Below are 21,912 nucleotides of genomic sequence, written 5' to 3'. Positions count from 1 at the left end.
TTATTCATCTTTTCCCTCATTTTCATGTATATCTCCTCTCCTTTCACATCGTGTGCTCACAGAACAGTTTGCATGTCATCCAGTGAATTAGCACCCCATGAATGACATTACATCCTTAAAGGGATAGTTTGTGCTTTTTAAAGTGCGGTTGTATCGGGTGCTGATCAATAGTTAACGGATTACAGGCAGCAGATGTCAGTCGGCGGCTCCCAGATTGGACAAACACACATTCTTACTCTGAACTCGTCCACGTCAGCCTGTGACGTTTTGGGTATCCTTCCCATGTCAAGCTGCGACGCGCCGGGATGCCGCCACAGAAATTCACAGGATGACGCAACCCGTTAACATGATGTCAACAGGTGGCACGGTCCCTACACAACAGCACGGACCGTCACGATGGTTAGGATCAGGCACCAAAATCACAGATGGTTAGGTTTAGGCAAGAAAGGCACGTGGTAGGTGCAGAAAACACAAATCCACACGGGACGCACACTACAAAACATATTTTAGCCACCTATAAGAAGTCCAACCCTAAAAAACAATCTATATGGGTGTAAGAGTATGCCTTACCGAGAGTAATTTCACCACTTCAGCTTTCCCTCAAACTGCGTGTTTCAACAGGAAGCCACAACAGGTTCAGCTCCACATCTATGCTTCTGTCAAACTCCACTGAGAAAAACAGTCATTTTAGTTCGCCGAACACAGGAGCTGCTGGTGTGCAGCTGCTTCGGTCTGTGTGTTAGTTTGCGTTATTGTGAGACTTTGGTGAATCTGAATTGACCTTTTTAAACACCAAAGTCACACAATAAGACAAACAAGCTCACTGACGGAGGCAGCATTAGACCGCCAACTCCTGTGTTCAGCAGCGTTAAATCACTGTTTTTCTCAGTGGAGTCTGGTTTTGAATAGAGCAATATAACAGCTTTATTTTCTCATCGGATAACGCTGTCGTATTATGAGGTAAAGCAGTAAAAAAACACTCTCAGTGTAGCTACATACAAACACTACAAACACTACATACACTACATATACTACATACACTACAAACACTACATATACTACATATACTACATACACTACAAACACTACATATACTACATATACTACATACACTACAAACACTACATACACTACATACACTACATATACTACATACACTACAAACACTACATATACTACATACACTACATACACTACATACACTACATACACTACATATACTACATATACTACATATACTACATGTTGCTTTTTCGTTCCTGCGCTTATTTTGTTTCCCGCTGCCTTCATTCAACAAGACGTTTCAACAAGTCCTCCAAATGAAATAAAAAATAAATAAATAAATAAATCCACCTTTTTATGATGTGGTTGGGGTTTGGATTTTTTTTAGTTTGGGCATAAAGACAAGTTGGCTAAGTTCAGGGAAAGGGCATATTTTGGGTTCAGCTAAACTTCGTTGGGTTACAGGACTTTTTATTTTCCATGGTCACAATAACAAACATTTTAAGTTTTGGGAAGTAAAGTGATCATGCTTAATAAAAGAAACCAACGGCAGTTCAATGATTTGTTGTCCCATTCATCCATTTCTTCTCTTTCTTCCTCCCTTCGTCATCTCTCTTCATGTTTTCTCTGCTCTCCTGCTTTTGTTCCTCTCCTCTATCTTTTTTTTGTACTTATCTTTTGCTCCTCTGCCTTTTCTCCTTTTCCTTCCTTCACTTCTCTGCTCTCCCTCTTTATTTTTTTCTCTCCTCCTCTTGCTTTTTTTCTTATTCATGTTTCTTTTCATCCTCCTTTCATCTCTCTCCTCCTTTTTCTTCCTCTGGACTTGTCCTTTGCTCTGCTCCTCTTCACTCCCCCTTTTCCTCCCTCCTCTCACTTTCTCTTGCTTCAATCACTTCTCTCCTCCACTTTTATTTCCTCTCTAGTTTCTCCCCCCTCCTCTCCCTTTCCTACCCGATCTGCAGAATAACTTGGCATTGATCTGTATGTTTCTGCAGAACCCAGATATGTTTATGTGTTTTCATGCTGCAGATACGTTGAAACTTTAAATAGATTTGACAGTTTTTAATGCGTGGTTACTTTTAGGCACAAAAACTTCTTGACTATGGTTAAAAGAAGATCATGTTTTGGCTTAAAACGTCTGTTTTTTGTGGCACAATCATGGCTGGAAGCGCAGTGATGTCTCAGCAAAAAAAACCAACGCTTTTCATGCCTAAAAATCCACTAGAAACGCCAATGATTCGCTATCGTTTGTGCGTTTGTTGGTCTGCAGCTTGGCAGCTGCGTAACACAGCTGTCACATCCTCCACCATCCCCTCCACCTCCACGTGACAACGTCCGCTTAAAGGCGTGATCAGAACTACGTTCGTTTAGTAATGCTGATTATGAAACTCGTCACGTGGTGCCGCTCTGTCAGTGACCTTCTGCGTCTACTCATGACGTTTATTCTTCTGCGTCAGCTGTTCACGCTCCAGGACGCCACCGTGACGTCAACAAAGGCACATGGTGGGTGATGCTGTAAGGTCCTGATGTTTATACAACAGCACGTGGCTTAGGCTGCAAAGTCACGGATGGTTAGTTTTGGGCAAAAAAGGGACACGGTAACGTGCAGAGGAAACCCACACATCCACATGGGAAGCAAACTCCTGCATGAAAGTCAGTTGTTTTGGGGACCCGTCATCCTCCCCACCTGCACGTCCTATAAGCGAACACGTGCTCCGTGTCACGTCGTTACCGGCAGCACTAGTACCTGATAACGTCCGTGCACGTTGCATGTGAACACGCTGCCTGCTGGCCATCAGCCAGCGTACAGTTACAACACCAGCAGCTCTGTCACCACGTTATCATCTGATGGTTTTTGGCGTCACACTCGTGCTCCAAAAGCACCGACAGAGCGACATATTTGACAAGTTCAGAGTGAGAACGGGGCGGAAATTTCACAAAAACTATGCAAATTACATCTGGTGATGAATGTCATTGATGTGATTAAAATGTTTGCATTGCACCTTTCTGCCAGCCGATATGTTCAAACTTTATATTTACATTTAGGAACAAAAAACACTTTTTTAGGATATGAGTTAACTATTCATAAAAAAATGAAACGGCCTCATGGTTTTTCTGTTCGAGCGCGTTCTCATTCACGTGATTGCAGCCTCCCCGATTACGAATTCTGTTGCATTACTTTTTCAGGCAGATATACGAAAAGTGCAGTGAGCTTTACACGCTTTCTCCTTTTCTGTTTTTTTCGTTTTTTATTTTTCCTTTAATCCCTTTTCTCTCTCTCCTTACTTCAACAAGCCTTTGCAACCTTCTTCGCCTTTTTATCCATTTATTTATCCTCTCCTCCTTCTTCCATCTTTTTGTATTTCATCTTCATTTCTCCTCTTTTTGGCGAGACACCGGCAACCTTGCTTTTGACTCGTCTTTCCTCCTTCCATCGCTCCCCTGCTCTCCTCCCTTCACCTTTCATCATTATTTGTTGCTCCGTCTTCTTTCGTCTGTGTTCTCTCCTTCTTTGTTATATCTGTCTCCTCTCCTTGTTTAAAAAGACCTTTACAATCTCGCTTTCTTGTCCTCTTTTTCTGCCTTGATACGTTTTTTGTACTCATCTTTTCTTCTTCTCTTCATTAGCAACGTTAATTTTCCTCCCTCCATCATTTCTCTGCTCTCCTTCATTCACCTTTCCTCATTATTTGTTGCTCCTTTTTTGGCTTTCTCTCTTTTCTTCCACCTGTTTACTCTCCTCCCCTCTTTTGTCTTGTTTGAAAGAGACCTCTGCACCTCCGCTTCCTCTCCTTTCCTCCCCTTTTGTCCATGTTCGTGCTCCTTCCCGTCCTCTCTCCTGTTTATTCTCCTTCCTGTCTTTTTTAAAAAGACCTTTGCAACCTCGCTTATTTGTCTCGTCCTCCGTCCGTTATTTCTCTCCTACTGTCTTTCCTTTCTCGTCTTCTTTCCCTCTTTCTGCCGTTTCCCTCCGCTTTTTTCTCACCTTCATCCTCCTCTCCTCTCCACTCTCCGTTCTCAGTTTAGTGAGCAGTAAAAACAACGATAAAATAATAATAAAAACAACAACTGTCCCGTGATTATAAAACCATCTCCATCTGGATCTCTCACACACGCACACACACACACACACACACACACACACACACACACACACACACACACACACACACTGAGCCGAATAGGAAGTCAAACAGAAGGCCAATAAGACACGCTTGACTGGAGGCGACTCTGCAGTGTGTGTGTGTGTGTGTGTGTGTGTGTGTGTGTGTGTGTGTGAAGGAGACAGATAGAGAGGGAGATAAAGCGAGACTGTGTGTGTGAACAGGGAGACTATTCACTCCTGTCATTGTGTGATCCTCGTGTCCTCGCGGCCAAAGGAAAATGAGATAAATCCTTAAACATTTTTGTCGATACTCGAGGGAACATTTCAGACCGGAGACACCTGGAGGTCAGCGAGCGACGGCGCGTCACGCCAGACTGAAATAAAACGAGGGGAAACAGGTGATCGAGACAGAAGCTCTGCAGTAACGTCTGATGAGGCCGCAGAAACTAGAACTGAATGAATGAATGAAAAATGAGATCTATTCGCTGGTGACATCTTGTTTGGGTCATACACCTTCTCGTCTTAACCCTTTGAGACCTCAGAAAATGGACCCGATGTCTCTATAAAAGGCAATGAGCAACTTAAGAGGGAATACCTGAAAATTAGAAAAAAAAATACCAAAGAAAAGGAAAAAAAAAAAAAAAAACAGCAAGGAAATGACCCCAAAAGTGCTCACAAAATAATAATAAATCTGTCAAATAATTATGAATATATTATTATGATAACAAAAGACAATAAAAGAAAAGAAGAAAAGTAAAAAACAAACAAGAAAAAAACCAAAAAAAATAAGTGTAGAAAACCAGGTTTTAAAGGGTTAAACATCCTGGGATTTTAATAATTATCTATTAATACAGACCTGTGTGTGTGTGTGTGTGTGTGTGTGTGTGTGTGTGTGTGTGTGTGTGCCTGATGAGGTTTAAAGGGCAGTGGTGCAAAACATGATGGGCAAAGGGGACACATGTGGTCGTTACAGCCCGAGGGACACACACATCTACAGACACGAGGACTCCAGCGTCACACCGTGACGCTCGACCGAGTCGTTCCGCTTCACCTGCCTGAACGTCTTCAACTTTAACGTGTACTACCTGGGATTTTCTTCATATCATACACTCGTTAAAAACCTCTTAATCGTGGCGTCCGGTGGCGGCGCCCCATATACTGAGGTTGTATCCTCGCTGCAGCGGCCGCAGGTTTGATTCCGGCCTCGACCCTTTGCTGCACGTCGCTCTCTCTGTGCCCCTTTCACACTTAAACTGTCCTGTCCATTAAAGGCAAAAAAGGCCCCAAAAAATCTTAAAACCTCTCAATCAATCATTTTTGACCCACTAGAATCAGTAAATGGACTTTAATTTGTAGAGTCTTTTTAGTCCTCAAATCGCTCAGAATCCTTTTACATTAAACGCCACATTCACACACGCACACACACACGCACACACACACACACACACACACACACACACACACGCACACACACACGCGCGCACACACACACACATTCATACACTGGTGGCTGAGGCTTCCCAGCCTGTTCTTATTTTAAAGTCGTCAAATGCGGGGCGCCCAGTAAGTGAACTGGTAGAGCGGGCGCCCCACGTACAAAAAGCTACGTCTTTACTGCAGCAGCCACAAGTTTAATTCCCCCCTCTGCACTTTGCTGCATGTCTGCCCCTCTTTCTCCCCCTTTCACGCTGAATCTTCCCCAGCTAATAAAGACTTAAAAAGCCCAAAACTAATCTTTAAAATAAATGAATAAGTAAAGGGGTCAAAGACCAAAGCTTTTGCAGTGATTTCAGAGTAAGGTCACGCTGCCAGATGCCACATGATTCACTGTCAGCTGAGAACGCAGCCGGACCGAGCAGTTCGCTGTGTCATCGTACGCAGCCAGACAGCTGGACAACACCTGTCGCAGCAGCATGATGTGCGGCTGGATAGCCGATAACAACATAACATGAGGAGCTAGGACGGGTGGGAGGGGCGGTGGATGGATCCAACAAACCGTCTGAATGTGATGTTTTTTTCTGCACCCTACCAGGTGCCTTCTTCCCCTAAACCCAACCACCCGTGCCTGCATGTGCGTTAAGTGCGTTAAGCGTTATGCGCTTTTGCTGACGTCACGGTCGCAGAATCCCTGAACATGAACAGCAGATGCAGAAAGATATCTAGAGCGTAACACGTAGACACGAAAGTCCACTGCAAAGTGGCGATACGTGACGACTTGGGATGAGATCGTGTTGGCCCTGCAGTGTGTGGCCGCGTATTTACCTGCAGACAGCCTGCCTCCTGGTTTTGTCCGTTATCTTACCATGTTTGGGATGGCACACGGCACCAAAAAACTGCAAAAAATAGCAGGCTGAAACACCAAGACAGAACTCGCTCCAGCCAAACAGTATTTCTGGCCTCGACTTGCGACAGTGCCAACGTGTATTCGGCTAGTTGACTAATCGCGGTGATCCCTCGTTTCTAAGGCTGATTTTTTAGAGCCTGGTTTGTTTATTTGTACAAGTACTGAATGAATACTGCCCTCCGTGGCTGGTTTGTACCATTCAGTGGGATTAAACTGTAGTTCTCGCAGCGCTGCAGCCAGGTAATAAGATACAGGTGAGTACTACTTCAGTGCCACCTACGGCTCTGCAACCTACAAAAAATGGACTTATTCCCGCTGGTTATCCATTAACCCTTCGAAACCTACTCTGACATCCCTTTTTTGTGTTGCATTCAGATGCCTTTTACAAGTATTTAACCCTTTGAACCCTGAGCAAATTGATTTCTTTTCAAAACGTGGGTAAAAACGTCAATAAGCATTTGGCAAGAAATGTCTCTCAGCAACTGTGAATCAGAGATCTGATCTGAGCACGTCTTCACAGAGACATGGTTAACCCCTAACATCCCCGATCAAGCTTGTTGTGAGCCAAACGGACGCAAGACTCTGATGCAAATTCAAAAAATGCACTGCAGGAGCTGACTGATGCCACCAGCAGCAACAAGCAAACGGAGGGAATTTTTCATCGTAGCTTCAACTCCAAAGATGTAGCAGGATCAAGGAAAAATGGAATTTAAACAACGTTTAAAAATTACTGATAAATCTCCCTTCTACCATCTCCTACTGATTGCAAATTTAGAAAATGAAACAAAAGGCAGGGGGAATTATTCAGAAAACTACATTTAAAATCATCATGATTAAAATTATTTTTACAGAATTATGATTTTTTTTTTAACCTTTTTTTCAGGTCATTTTCTTTGTCACCTTTTGCTAATTTCACACAGTTTGTGGGACATTTCGTTATGCATGCTAAGTTTCCTGTACTTCTTTTCTTGCCAATTTCTGGGTCATGTTTTCTGAAACTACTCATTGCCTTCTTTCCATATTTTTTAAAGAAATCAAGCCCATTTGCGCAGGTTTCAGAGGGTTAAGTCTGCGACGAACTGGAGAAACGGGCGCTTGAGTTTGCTGCTACTCTCTCAGTTTGGAATCAGTTGCCAAATTACCTGAAACCGAAACGACCTGGAAGCAGGCACATCTCCTGTAGATGTTTCGAATCATTTTCATTTTATTTTATTCCATTTAAAATAATAATGTGTTAGTTTTATATCCGTAAGCGTGTTATTTGTGCGCCTGTCGAGGACAGTCTGGAAAAGTCCTGGTTATTTAAAGGTAAAAAAACAAACCGTCTGGGAACTACTTCCTCCGTTATCTCAGTTTCGCGGTTGTTAGTCGACGTTCGGTACAAGTCCTCGGAGCAGGGCGGCCAGCGTAAACACAGATGACATATAGATGCCCTTGCTCCGGGGCACGTCGGCAGCGTCGGGCGCTGTTGATACCTGAGATCAAACGAGTAATTCCTTCCTGCCGCTCGGTGGCCTTTTGGAAGACGAAGGAAAGATAGTCCGATATTTTGGCACTCGGGCTCTGCTCTAATGACACAGCAGACGAGCAGATAGCATTGATCAGAGTGACCCCTCTTTCTAAATCAATAGGAATGATCCCATCTAGATAACGTTACACTCAATCAATAACGCTCTGTGTGTCTGTCTGAGTGTGTGTGTGTGTGTGTGTGTGTGTGTGTGTCGCTCCTGATGACCTGACCTGTGTCTTGGATAGGCTATACCTGCATGTGTGTGTGTGTGTGTGTGTGCCTTAATATAGTTTGAGAGCACACTTATGTGTGTGTATGCGTGCATGTGTAAGTGTGTGTGTGTGTGTGTGTGTTGGGGGGCGGGGTGGGGCGGCTAAAGGTCAGCCAAGGTGAGGCGTAATGGGACTCTGACCAGATCCAATCTGGGACCACTTGTGGCAAAATGAATTGGCCTCACACATAGGAAGCTGAGTCTATCTCTGAGTGTGTGTGTGTGTGTGTGTGTGTGTGTGTGTGTGTGTGTGTGTGTGTGTGTGTGTGTGTGTGTGTGTGTGCGCGCCCAGCTGTCTATGTGTTTCTGAGTGTGTTTGTATACGTGTAAAGGCCATGCTTGCTGTGGAAAACTAATCTAATTTTGACAGCTTCGCACAGACAAAAGGCCACATTTATTAAAAAAAATAAAAAATCTCGAAGCATTGGATTTGTACCTCGGAGTGTGTACAAGCTCGCAGGCATCGAGTGTTTCACACACCAGCCGCCACTTTGCGAGCGTCTGTGATAAGTGTAAAATGCCACATGATTGGTTGTGTTGCGTCGTGGAAAAGCATCTCCATTTCTCGCCGTCTGGTTTCGTCGCCTCGTGGTCGGCTCTGCGGATCAGATGCCGCCTTAAAACCTCGGATTCTCTCGGCCGCCTTTGACGCTCCTTCACCGCAGAAATGTCGACCGTCCGTCGCTTCCCCGACCCGATGTGTAGATTGGTTTGCAGGTCAAAAGATGTCTAGACATCAAGGTGAACGCCGAGCTAAATTAGGTTTAAAGGTGACAAAAGAACGGAGGTTTTTAAGTTACTTATAGAAAGCGGAAGACGTGCTCACATCGAAAAGCTGCAGCCGGTAAAGATGGAGCTCATCTTTGAAACTTGTTTTCTTGTGCTGCATTCAGACACCTTTCAGATCTATGAACTGTTTTTCTTTTCTTTTTTTGTGGTAGTCCAGAAAATTGGTTTGATTTATTTTGAAACATGTCGAAAAGCAACTTGGCAAAAAATGTCCCAGAAACTGAAAAAAAGTAAAAGGAGACAGTAAAACGGCCCGAAAATATGCTGCGGGGGGTTATAAGATATTATCAAATAAATGGTTATATAATTATATATTTTAAATGATGTTACATAAAAAACAAATTCTGTTTTTAGCACGCTCTTCAGCTAATTTCTTTTGTCATGTTTTACTAATTTCTTGCTGTTTTTGGGACATTTCTTATGAAGTTGCTCGTTGCCTTCTCGCCTATAATATGATATTTTATTTATATACTGCTCTTTCTTAGTTCTTTGGTCTTAACCTTCTCTTGTTCAGAAAAAAATATAATATATAAAAATATATATATTTTCCAGCACATTTTTGGCAATTCTCATTTTTCTTTTTTCTTTTCTATCTTCCTTTTCTTTTTTTTTTTTGCTTATTTTCAGGTATTTTTTGTAACGTTTTTTAAACTACTTTTTCGTTCATTTTTTAGCCATATTTAAAGAATATTTTACATTAATGATTAGGACTGATGTTGATAAAAATATTAATTAAATAATAATTTTTTAAAAAGCTTGATTTTGAAAGGCACATTTTGTGCGCAGAGTGATACAAAATGTGCACACTTTTCTCGCGATACTTGCACCATAATTTAGCTCTTTGTACAATGTACCATCTATAATTCTGTAAGCCCTAACCTGTGATAATTTTAACATCATCATTTCATTTTTTTCGACCATTTTTCTTATCCGCCTGAATATTCACAGTAACAGTGTCAATAATGTATTACAAACTGACCCTGGATCTGCCATAACAAATCAAATCAGATCTTGCAGATCCGAACAAACTCCTCCGTGCTGGATCTGAAAACCTGTGAGTGTATAAACAGTTTTCTTTGGTGCAGTTTGTGATTGGAGAACGCCGAAGGCCGACCTCTGACCTCGGCGCTCGCACGCTCTGATGTGCAGTGTGTGTTAGAGATTGCATGATAAACGCTGCCCTATTGTCGGAGCCTTTTTCTGTCGACTTGGTGAACCCATGAATACATTATCATATCTTTGCCACAGAGGAAGAAACTCGGCTCTGAGCTCTCGCAGTCTGGATTTATACGTACAATGATTTGCCCTGAAATACAAGAATCCTGCAGTCTGGCAGCGCCGACACTGAAGAAGAAGAAGTGGATTTCCATTGTAACTGTTTTGAATCCAAACTGACAACAGCTGTTAGTGCGTCATGAAAGAGCACGAGAAACTTTTCTGGCCAACATGCGGTGACTATTTCATGCTGAAAAGAAAGGATTTTGCTGGAAAACTGCTCTGACATTGTTCCATCACACAGCAGGTCACGGCCGGGTTCAAACCTGCAGCCTCTTAGTTCTGCCCAAAACCGCAGAGAGAAAAAATGCACCCAGGTCAGGCCGAGGGGAAAATGGATTTAAAAAAGAAAGGTTTTGATTTTTTTTTTTTTCAAAAACACAGGAAGAAGTTACAAGAAATTTAAGTAAAATTTAGCACAAATAAGAAAAGAAAAAAGGTTAAAAATGAGGTTAAAAAGGGAAAAAAACTACTAAAATATATGATATATAAATAAAATAGTTAAGAATAATTACAATATTTATAAAAATGACTTTAAGGACATTTCACGTATTTTTAAACTTTTAATAATTTCTCTCTGTCTCTCTCTCTCTCTCCCTTTGTCTAAAAAACTAATTTTCAGGTCATTTTTTCTCATCTTTTCCTAATTCTTCTCAATTTGTGAGACATCCCTGCAAGTTGCTGATTGCCTTTTTAGAAAATTTCAAAAGAAATCAAACCAATTTGCTCACATTTCAAAGGTTTAAATGCATGTGAACGATGTCTGAATGCAGCACAAGAGAACTGATGTCGTTCCAGGTTTCAGCAGGTTAACCCTTTGAAACCCGAGCAAATTCTCACAAAAACATGGGAAGAAGTCAATGAGCAACTTCAGAAGAAACAACTCAAAAAATGAGCAAAAACAATATTAAAAAGTACTGCGACTGTACCTGAAAAAAAGCAAATAAATACAGAAAATCAAGAAAAAAAAACCAAAAATAGCAACTCTGTAAAATTTTGTGAAATATATAATTAAGATGATTTTAAGACATAATGACATAATTTTTGGCCATTTTTTAAAAAAAATAATTGTCCTAATCTACTAATTTCTTGTAATTTGAGGAACAGTTATTGCTCATTGCCTTTCTTCCTATGTTTTTCCTTAAAATGTATATAAATATTTTTTAAAGCAAACTAATTTACTCAAAGTTTGAGGGACCTGAATGCAGCACAAGAAAAGTCATGTCAATCCAGGATTAACTGAAAAATACGTGACATCAAAAAAAACATGGAGGGAAGACTTGTGCTTCAGGTGAGGTTTGGAGAATTTTCTTTTGGATATTTTGTGGCTTTTTTTGCCACGACTCTTGTTTTCCTTCAGAATCCATCGTCTCTGTCGTGAATCCGAGCTGTCAGCGGCTGCCGTTCTCCATGAGAGACCGAGCTGCAAACTTTGTGTTTGATATTCAAAAGATAGAGCGGAGTATTCCTTTAACCACCGAGCCATCGCGCTGACCGTAAACACCTCGTGATAAACTCCACCTATCGTGCATATGTCGTCACATATCATCAACATTTCCTGTCGTCACTCCTTCCGCCGCAGCGTGGATATCACCTGTCTCAGATTTTCACTGTCACCGCTATTTCCGGCTTCCCTCGGATAACCTTATTCCTCACCACACGCCCCCATGCAGCGTGGAATGTAAATAAACCGAGAAGCCACAGCCAGCACACACACACACAGACACACACACACACACACACACACACACACACACACATTTGTATGCAGCGACAAGTTCGACCGTGTTTCTATTTCTGGCCCGGTTCGACTTCTTTGTAAGTCTACTGCGCCGCCTTTGGAGCGTTTCTTGGTTGTAAAATAAAGGCTGGGGATACATGTACTTCTCCACAAAGATTTGTTAGCTCCCTCTATTACAAGATGAGCGTCTGTGTGTTTGTGTGTGTGTGTGTGTGTGTGTGTGTGTGTGTGTGTGTGTGTGTGTGTGTGTGTGTGGAGGGAGACAGAGATAACATTGTTCTCCCAGAAATCTATCAGCACCAACAGGATTGCTTCCCCCCCAACCCGCCGCCTCGCTTTCTCCTGTGTTTCATTCCTGTTTCCATCTCCCCCGCCTCATCTCTCTCTCTCTCTCTCTATTCCCCCTTTCTCTCCTCCTTCTTTTCTCCACCTCCTGCTCCTCTCTTTCCATTACTCTGTCCTCTCAAGCTCTCCCCAGACGGAGCACCAGTTGCACTTTATAACATCTAGTTTAGCAGCTGCCCACCAAACACGGCGACGCACTGGGAGACAATGGATAGCCAGGATAACCTGTGTGTGTGTGTGTGTGTGTGTGTGTGTGTGTGTGTGTGTGTGTGTGTGTGTGTGTGTGTGTGCATCATCATGTCTGCGAAAGCTATCTTCTCTAAATGATACTCTGCCTCCTCTACCCCTGACAGAGAGAGAGATAGATATGAAGACAGCGGAGAAATGGGAGTAGCGAGGGAGGCGGAGAGGTGGGAGACGGATGGGAGGAAGCGAGAGAGAGAAAGAGGGAAGAGGGGGACGAGGGGGGAAAGCGAGACGACGGGGGAAGATATAGAGGAGGGGGAGTGAGTGATAGAGGGCGAGAGAGAATAAAAGGAGATGTATTGGGATTAGGTGAGAGGGAAAAAAAATTAGTTACGGCTGGCGCAGACGGGAGACAAGAGGGATCGAGGTCGGGCGCAGCAAGGTTGTACTTTGCATTTGTCAGTTCAACTCTGTTGTACTGTATAATGTATAATTTCCTCATGTTGGGAGCAAGAGTGAAACATATTATAGGCCGAGGAGGCAGCCTGGGAGAACTGATGTATAAGCAAATAAGCACCCGTTTTAAATAAATGTTGCGTTGGCGATGAAACCCCGAAGCACAGAGCAAATATCGATAAGTTGAAGGATAAAACTGGAGTTATTCTGTATGTTAAATCCCGTGAAATGACCCAAACTGACTGTGTTAGTTTGTCATAACTGTCTGACCCAACGGCAGCTCTCCGACTGCAGCTCCACCGGCTCAAACCACAGACTGTATGTAAAGATGGACACCATGACAGCTCCCCAAAAGTGTAGCTTTTCAATCTGATCGCCCCCTGGTGTCTGTCTGCAGTATAGGCCATAAACCCCGCCCCCTCCATGATAGTGATTGGGAACATAGGCCAAACTAACCAAATACGCTTTTCCTAAAGATTATTTCTGTCACCGAAGGTAGTTCCCATCACTCTGATGTTTGTTCAAGTGTTTGTTTTGATGATCAGTTCAGTTTTAGTGAGTTATTTAATTATGCAAAAAGGGGGTTTTCCCTCTTGATTGACAGCTGTGACAGCCAATCCATGCACTATGTTGAAAGCAATGGTACTGACAACTTCAGAAAGAGAACTGGCTGCTTTAAATTACAGCGGCTGACGAGATAAAACACAGATTAAACAAAAATACACAATTTTTAGCCATATGCATGAACAAATGAAGAATGACAAATGAACACAAATGAATGCACCAAAAAGTCCCTCCAGTAAAGAATGGATTTGCAGAGTTTCCCGATTAAAGGCTGAAGGGTCGAATATCTGTGTATGACTTTGTGACGTAAAGTTTGGAAGCCAATCGTGGCTCAATATGCAACCTGAACTAATACGAGGCTGAATGCTACAAAGACATACTGTATCACAGATAAAGATTGTTTCTTGCACAGATGTTTTGACAGTCAGGAAGGAGCATAAACACACTCGACAGCACACTGAACCAGAGTTCTGGAGGAACACAACCCTGCAAATCCCACGAGAACGCCAATTTTTGTGTCTTCTTGCATCAAAAGAAACGTGGAGAGAAACCAGCAGCTTGCACTGTTTATATGCGGCGCTAAAAAAGGCCAAAAAAAGAGAGGAGTCTGGGTGAGATCCTGGATGGAGAGGCACGGACTGTACAGCCGAGTCTAATGAACTGCTGTTTTTCTTTATTTAATTATTTACCGCTCTGTCTACCTCGGTTGACACATAAGTGACGCCATTGGTCGCAGATGTCTTTAGCTCCTTTCACACAAGTGTGACATGGAAACCTTCAAGTTCACATGAGAACAGACTTGAGGTTTGCATAATTACAGACTGAAGTTTTTAACCCTCGAAAACCCGTGCAGGTTGTCTTGATTTATTTCAGAAAACATGGGAGGAAGGCAATAAGCATCTTAAAAAAATTGCAAAAAAAATTGACAAATTTACAAGAAAATTACCTCAAAAATAGCAACAAAAAAAACAACCCAAAAACTAACTAAAATTAAATTAAATTAAACAGGAAATGACCTGGAAAAACACGCTGAAAATGAATTGAAATGTAAGATTTGAAATTCTGTTTTGAGCTTATAATTCTTTTATAAATGTACATTTGTAAATGTAGTTTCTGGACATTTTTTTCACTTTTGGGGTAATTTTCTGTATATAATTCTGTCTATAATTTCTGTCTCTTTTTTTGGGTAAACATTAACTTTCAGGTTAGGTTGTTTTCTTGTCATCTTTTACTAATTTCCTGTAATTTGCTCAATGCTTTTTTTCATGTTTTCGAATAGAATTAAACCTTTTTGCTCAGTTTTAAGAGCAAAGACGAGTCGAGGCAATTTAAAGAATTTTACATGAGGTATATTTTTGTAAAATAAAGACAAAAAAAAGAAACAAACTATTATTTCAAGACCAGATGTTTTTTTTTTTTTTATGTTAGGGCCTTTTCACGTCTCTTTCAATTAGAGGTGTAAACTGCCCTTGACTGACCCTTAGTCCACCGAAAAGGTGGACTTACTCTTATCAAACTGAACCATGATTTGGCTCATTATTGTGTGAAAACATTTTTTTGATAGTTCAGACTTACAAAAAATGTACTTGAAAATTTGCAGAAATTACCTAAACAATAAAAAAGGGCTAGTGAAAAAAAAAATGAAAAGCAAGAAATAACCTGAAAAAAAATACAGCCATACAAAAAAATGTTTTTTTTAAATGACATGGACATTTCTCTAGCTTTTTTAAAAAAAAAATTAAATCTACTTATTTCTTGCCAAGTTGCCTTTTTTTCCCACGTTTTTGAAAGAGATCAAAAGAATTTGCTCAAAAGTTTAAATGCATGTAACAGACATCTGAATCCAGGTTTTAAAGTGTTAACAGCAAAGTTGTCAAATGGTCATAAATATATGGTGTAGGATTGTCCATGAACAGTGCAACATGACAAAATAAACCGTGGTAGAATATAGGAAGGAGATATTTGGAAAAACTCGAGGGGACGGTGGAGCTCGTCTGTAAACCAATCAGACTCCAGCACATGGAGACGCAGCTCATGTAGGTGATGAACGCAGGACAAAAGCATGTCATGTTTAGTTCAAAGTTACAAACTGTGAACCTTGGGTCGGACTTTCAAGTGTGAAAAAGCCATAAAAAACATATCTGGAGGGGATCTTTAAATTCTGCATTTTGAGAAATGCGCTTCCCAAGACTTAGAGGAGGAGATCGATACATCACTCTCATGTCTAAAGCTGCAAACAGGCAGCAATATCAGGCCGCTTTTGGTCTTTCATGGGATTTGTTGCAAATAAGAAAAGTACAGAATATTGGCATCTTTATCCATAAAAACTACATTAAAGATGGTTGAAAAGAGAAACTTTTTCACGCATCCAGATAAGATATAACTGTTTTTTAAACACTATATTTCAATGTTTAGTGACTAGGGTTACAAACTGTAAGCACTTTCGTCAATGAATTACTCGGTAAAATTAAATCGATTAATTGTTATTTGAAAAAAAAAATAATAATAATAATAAAAATAACACAATCATAAAAAGTTTTTGAGAGAAATGCATCACACTTTAGTTGCTAAATGTTGAGCTCTCTTCACCATCTACTTTGTCTTTTGGCGTCGGGTACATCGCGTACCAAACTGCTCTCATTCCCAGAGCATCAAATACTGCAGGTCAGTCCGTTACTGATGCACAAAGCACCTTACAGCATCAGTATGAGACGCACTGGGCCTTCAGCTAACTCCACTGTACACCTGCCTGACACAGTTACAAAGTGGAAAGAGTTTGGCAGGGGGAAAGGGTGGTGCATGGGTCAAACACACACCGAACTTTAACCCAGGAGACTGGTGTCTGTGTCCCATAAGAAACCAGAAATTAACTTGATCATTTAACCAACTGGAAAACATCATGTTGCATACTCGTTTAGTTTCTGTAACAAATTTTAAAGTAAACCTTGATTGTTTTCCATGAGTAGTTTTGTAGCATAAAGTAGTTTTGGTGACAAATGCAACATTTCCTGTGAAGGCTTAAGTTAATTTTGGAAGACAGTATAGCGTGTAACAAGCAAGAGCAGAGGATCACCTGGAGCGTCGCAGCGTGAAGCTGGCGATCAGCGGTCAGTCGATGTGTGGCTGTGATGAGTCCGGCACCGTTGGTCCTTGTTGACCCGCTCCGTTTTTGAACGTGAATGTTGATTGGGTGACATTGAGGCCTTGTTGGTGAATGAAATCCCTCTGATTGGCCGTTCAGCTCAGCTCACCAGAAACTGAAGGGAGGAAAGTAAAAAAATGGGTTAAGTCAAGAGGAGTGAGGTCGAAACAAACGTGTTTTATAAGGTCAGAGAAGTTTTTCATCGCTGCTTGTTCTCTGATGTCGGTCGGTGTGTCTGGGCCTTTAGGGCCACCGACCAAGCTGCCGTATTTGACGAGTTGGGAGTGCAAATGTGTTGAGTGTGCTGTAATGCAGCATTCACACGAGGAGCAGGCTACAATTCATTTTTAGTGAAAGCTGGTGACATGAGGCGACAAACTGAGGCCCAGCACCTGCTACTAACGGGCGTGATGCACAAACGAAAGTTTAGCAGTCTAATTACACGATAATCAACTGATTAGAAAACAGGAGGCACACAGTAAATGTGCTGTAGATCCAAAATAATGAGCTAAAAGAGGCTAAAAGCTGTGTAAAGATGCAGAGTTGGATGATAATTTTCGGTGAATTCAGATGTTATTATCAAAAATATTAAATAATTTGTTGTTACTTCTTGATTCAGACAACAGAGCTGCACAGGCTGCTTGATTCTATTAAAGGAAACAGTATTGATTTACTGTCCAGCCTGATATGTAAATGAAAAACTCCACTACATTGTCTGTATTTCATTTATTATTCACTATTCAAATGCTCGAATATGTGAATTACATTTACAGCGCGAGCCGGCTCGGCTGACAGTGATTTATTGGATTAACAGCATTTATTCTGCTCTGAAATTCATTACCCAAATCTGTCATTAAAAAGAAACGGGTCTTGCCATTATGGGTTTAGGCTTTAAGTAATTATGTTGCAGGTATCTCCAGCAAGAAGTTAGTAAACCTTTCTAATTGCACTATTGGATTGCTCATGCCTTGCTGCAAACCATTAACTAAATGTCTGAGGAGCCAGATATACGCTGTGAGGTAGTTAATTAGAATGGAGCGATGCCAGCGGTTAAGACACCCCATAATATAGCTATAATGCTTGAGAGATCTCGGCCGAACAACCTCTCTGACTGGGGAGCTGCATTTTTGCATCTGAAGAAGCTGGACGTCGGATATTGGATGTAGCCGAGGCGACGGCGTGCTTTTCTCATTCATCAATTCTTTCCAGCGGTTTTTGCTTCACGATTTGCAAAATAATTTCCGATTTAAGCCAGAAATCTCCGTCCATCCCTCCCTCCTTCATTGTCCCTCACTGTCTGTTCATTATTTACCCACCTGCATTTTCTCTCTTTTCATCCTCCTGTCTCCCTCCATCCCTCCTCCTATCTGTTTTCCTCTCTGCGCTCCTCCCCGGCCTCGCCATCTATTCATCTCGATCCTCTCCTATCTCTTCATTTCTCTCTCTTCCACCCATTCCCCTCTAGTTGCCTCTTAGAAATTCCTTAACGGCACTTTTTTTTTTTTTAGCAGGAGGAAAGACAGAGATTGATGGAGTGAACAGCAATAAAGAGACAAGAGGAGAGGGAGAGGGAGTACGAGTATGAAGGGAGGGAGGGGGGATAATAGAGGAAAAGAGTGAAAGAGCAGGGAGGGAGAGAGAGAAAGAAGAGGAGAAGTGAAAAATCTCTGAGCCATAATCTTCACTCAGCCTGGAGAAGCTCTGGCAAGCTGACCACACACACACATACACACACACACACACACACACACACACACACACACACACACACACACACACACACACACACACTTTCTGTGTGGGCTAAGTTTAAGACAGAGTGGAAATCAATGCAACCACTACCACTATGCATGATAATGAGAAACACTGTGTCTCTGTATGTGTGAGAGTGTGTGTGTGTGTGTGTGAGGCGGTATGACAGAGGATGTGTGTGTAAAACGAGCATCTGTTTGTGCGTGTGGATGCGAGTGGATATCTGCAGAGTGTGTGTGTGTGGTCTAATCCTAACTAAGCCTGTGGATGTGTGTCTGACTCCGATACAGAGTCATAGGCTGATTGGTGTATCTGTCCCGAGAATATGTGTGTGTGTGTGTGTGTGTGTGTGTCCACGTGTGCGTACTGTACGTGTGCACGAGTGTGTGTTTGTGTTACAGCCCCTCTGGAGGTAAACTCGACTCCCTGAATGCAATGAGGGAGAGTTCAGGTTCAACAAAAAGTCACTTTATTAAATGTGCCGGGAAAGGGCAGGGGTAGTAAGTGAAACTAAGCCTCTTCCTGGTCACGCTATCTTTGCTCGGGCGGCTCAGGCGGACGTCCACTGGAGGAAATAGAATCAGAGGGGGAGAGGGAGGCGGCGGCGAGGCGGGGGCTGGAGCGGTTGGAGGTTAAAGACAGGGCGGTGTAACTACAAGCGCCGCTAACCTGTCCAGATCCAGCGCTTGAAGTTGCGATCCAAAATCGTTATTCCCGGTCACGCTGCAGGTTTCAGGAAATCCATACTACCGCGGCTCAGTCCTGACACGTTGGGCAGTTCATCAGAGGCTTATTCGTCACATTAGAGATGGCGCAGTTAAGATGTCTGGCTGTCAAATGGTGGAGCATTGACGTGTTTATGAATTTGGCGGGACTGTCTTTATTTTAACGGAGCAGTGTGTAAGATTTAGAGGGATTTAGTGGCAGCTAGTGGCGAGGACTGCAGACTGTAACAAGCTTTCATGGGATTTGTTGGAAACTATCTGCAAAGGTCTCTTCCTCCCAAAAAAAATAAAAAAAAATAATAAACAGACCAAAAGATTTAAAGGGATAGTTCACCCAAAAATGAAAATTCAGTCATTATCTCCTCACCTCGGGTGAAGTTTTATAGTCCACAAAACATTGTCGCAGGTTCACGGGGAAAAGGCGTTACACTCATCTCCCAATAAAACCACAAAATGTCTCCACACTGCTCGTCTAAAGTAAGCCCCGGTTCCTGAAGCCCCAACATGCCAGGTTGTTTTGAAAAATGTCACTGACTTCATGTTTTTCGCCTTGTTGTAGCCGAAAGCTCCAAATGTGGGAGCCACGTTCACGTATAAACGCGAGACCAACAAGAGCTCACTGTATCTGAACGCCAGTATTTACGTTACCGCACACACAGTACATTTTAATGTGACAAAGGGACTGGTAGCTTCCTGCTAACTCCAGGAGTCTGTGTGTGTGTGTGTGTGTGTGTGTGTGTGTTTAGGTGCCTTTTTAAAGCCTCAGGTTTGGCATTTTGACTGTCGCCATCTTGGTTTTTTGGAGCCAGATGTGACCATATTTGGACGAGAGGTTGAGCCATGGAGGAGCGAGGGGTGGATCTGACTCACCAGCTCGTTCTCATTCTGAAGTTTTCAAATACCGCCTCTTTTGCACTGCTTTTGGCGTAAGATCCCGACACCAAAAACCACCTTTCACATCTGCACGATGCGCCGCTGAAAGGCGTCAAATGAGGACGAAGCCGCACTGAACAGTTTGCAGTGTTATTATATGGCGGTTGGCGAAACAGAACCTGCCATGACAGCACGATATGCAGACGGATGGCGTCAGTTGAGAACGTGGATGGACAGAAGACGTTACGTCTGCATTAGACGCCGCTGGATGGCGTTTTATAAGGAGCACTAAGGTCCCTGTAGGGCTGTAGCGGAGGTGGATGGATTAAACAACCCTGGACTTTCATGCTCGAGTCAAATGTTTACTTCCTGAAGCATCCGTGCCAGCATGTGCATTTGTTGACTGAACACAACGACACGCAGCGTCATCCCACCGTGTGCATTCGTTGACATCACCGTAGCGGCATCGCTGAACGTCAACAGAGGACGTAGAAGGATACGTAGAGCGTAATACGCAGACGTACGCTGATAAAGTGGCAACATGCGACAACTTGGCATGAGAACGCTTTGAGCTCGAATGACGTCACACATTTGTTTGTGAACTCCCGTTCTGAAGCCTTGAGTTCTGCATTTTTTGCTGTCTCCATCTTGGTTTTTTGGAGTCAGAAGTGACCATATTTGGGCGAGAGGTTGTTGTACGTTTAAGAGGTTCCTGCATGACGCAAAATTAGGTTTGTATCTCCATATATGTGTGTAAGAGTGTGTAGTGTGTAAGAGTGTTTGTATGACGGTTGTAGCCGTGTGAGTGATTGTGTGTCTGTTTGCACGAGTGTGTGTGTATGAGGGGTGTGTGAGTGTGATTTGTGAGTGTGTCTGTGTGTTAATTGGAGGGCTGTTGTCTTGAAAGATCATCCATTTGTCTCCATCTGGCCCTCTGGCTGCAGATACCTCCCCGCTACATCACACACACACATACACACACACACACACACACACACACACATACACACACACATTTTGCAACATGCATGCCAACGGTGCATCCACTCGGCACCGGTTTTCCCACAGTGTGCCAAGGTCCTCACCCACCACACTCGAAGCATTTTCTGAAGACAACGGTACTGACAGTATTTTATCAAAGCCGCCACTCAAATGCATTTTAATCTACAGCTTCAATCAATGTGGCTCCGAATGATTTCCAGGTTGTGCAGCGTTCAGGATAAAAGCCTGTAATATGGACTGTGAAGTGGAGGTGGAGGGCGTACAGTGGGGCCCACCGGCTCATTTTGGAGCAGCCTCGCCTCTCATTTATTCAGGGATGGAAAGGTGATGCTCAGCTTCTCTCCATTAAAATCACAACACAATTGCCTCCTTCTTTCATCCGGCGCGAGCAATAAAGTCTCGCTCTGACATAAAATAACTGCCATGATTGTGAGAGATGACTCCTGCGTTGAAGCCTCACTGATGAAGGCTTTCATGTAAACACACAAGTCAACGTACAGTGTGTGTGTGTGTGTGTGTGTGTGCGCGCGTGTGTGTGTGTGCCTAATTTGAACAATGTTTATTCATAGGATTAGACTGTTTGGCTAGAATGTGGGTCGTGTTCACGAAACAGCACGGCAAACACTCTTGAAAGTGATGCAATATTAATGTCAATATGCCCGTCTCATTTTCATCTCGCCGTCACACATTTGGTGGCGGAACCTCTTAAAGGGCCAGATTCATGAAAGGTTTACCACGCATTAGAGAAGATCTGTGTGCAAGAGCGCATCAGAGTCATTGTTTAATCTAGGGGGACGTGGTTCTGCAGCCCGGCGCTGTACGGGGATGT

General features: G+C 42.6%; 1 protein-coding gene and 1 long non-coding RNA gene across 2 annotated transcripts in view; one reads left to right on the top strand and one right to left on the bottom strand.

Annotated features, from left to right (window-relative positions):
* LOC148187626 (uncharacterized) overlaps positions 1-21,912 on the bottom strand; it is a 151,152-nt gene that overhangs the window by 14,075 nt on the left and 115,165 nt on the right. Inside the window, exon 3 of the long non-coding RNA XR_015778433.1 lies at positions 16,663-16,846. This is a non-coding gene — a long non-coding RNA (uncharacterized LOC148187626). The remainder of the gene's footprint in view (positions 1-16,662; positions 16,847-21,912) is intronic.
* Positions 1-21,912, top strand: part of LOC121954818 (uncharacterized) — an 81,959-nt gene that overhangs the window by 15,010 nt on the left and 45,037 nt on the right. The gene's annotated exons all lie outside the window — the stretch shown is intronic.

This window comes from Plectropomus leopardus, chromosome 13 (assembly GCF_026936395.1).
Source record: "Plectropomus leopardus strain MGB_pleo_1.0 chromosome 13, ASM2693639v1, whole genome shotgun sequence".
Lineage (NCBI taxonomy): Eukaryota > Metazoa > Chordata > Actinopteri > Perciformes > Serranidae > Plectropomus > Plectropomus leopardus.
This window is presented reverse-complemented; position numbering and strand designations above follow the sequence as displayed.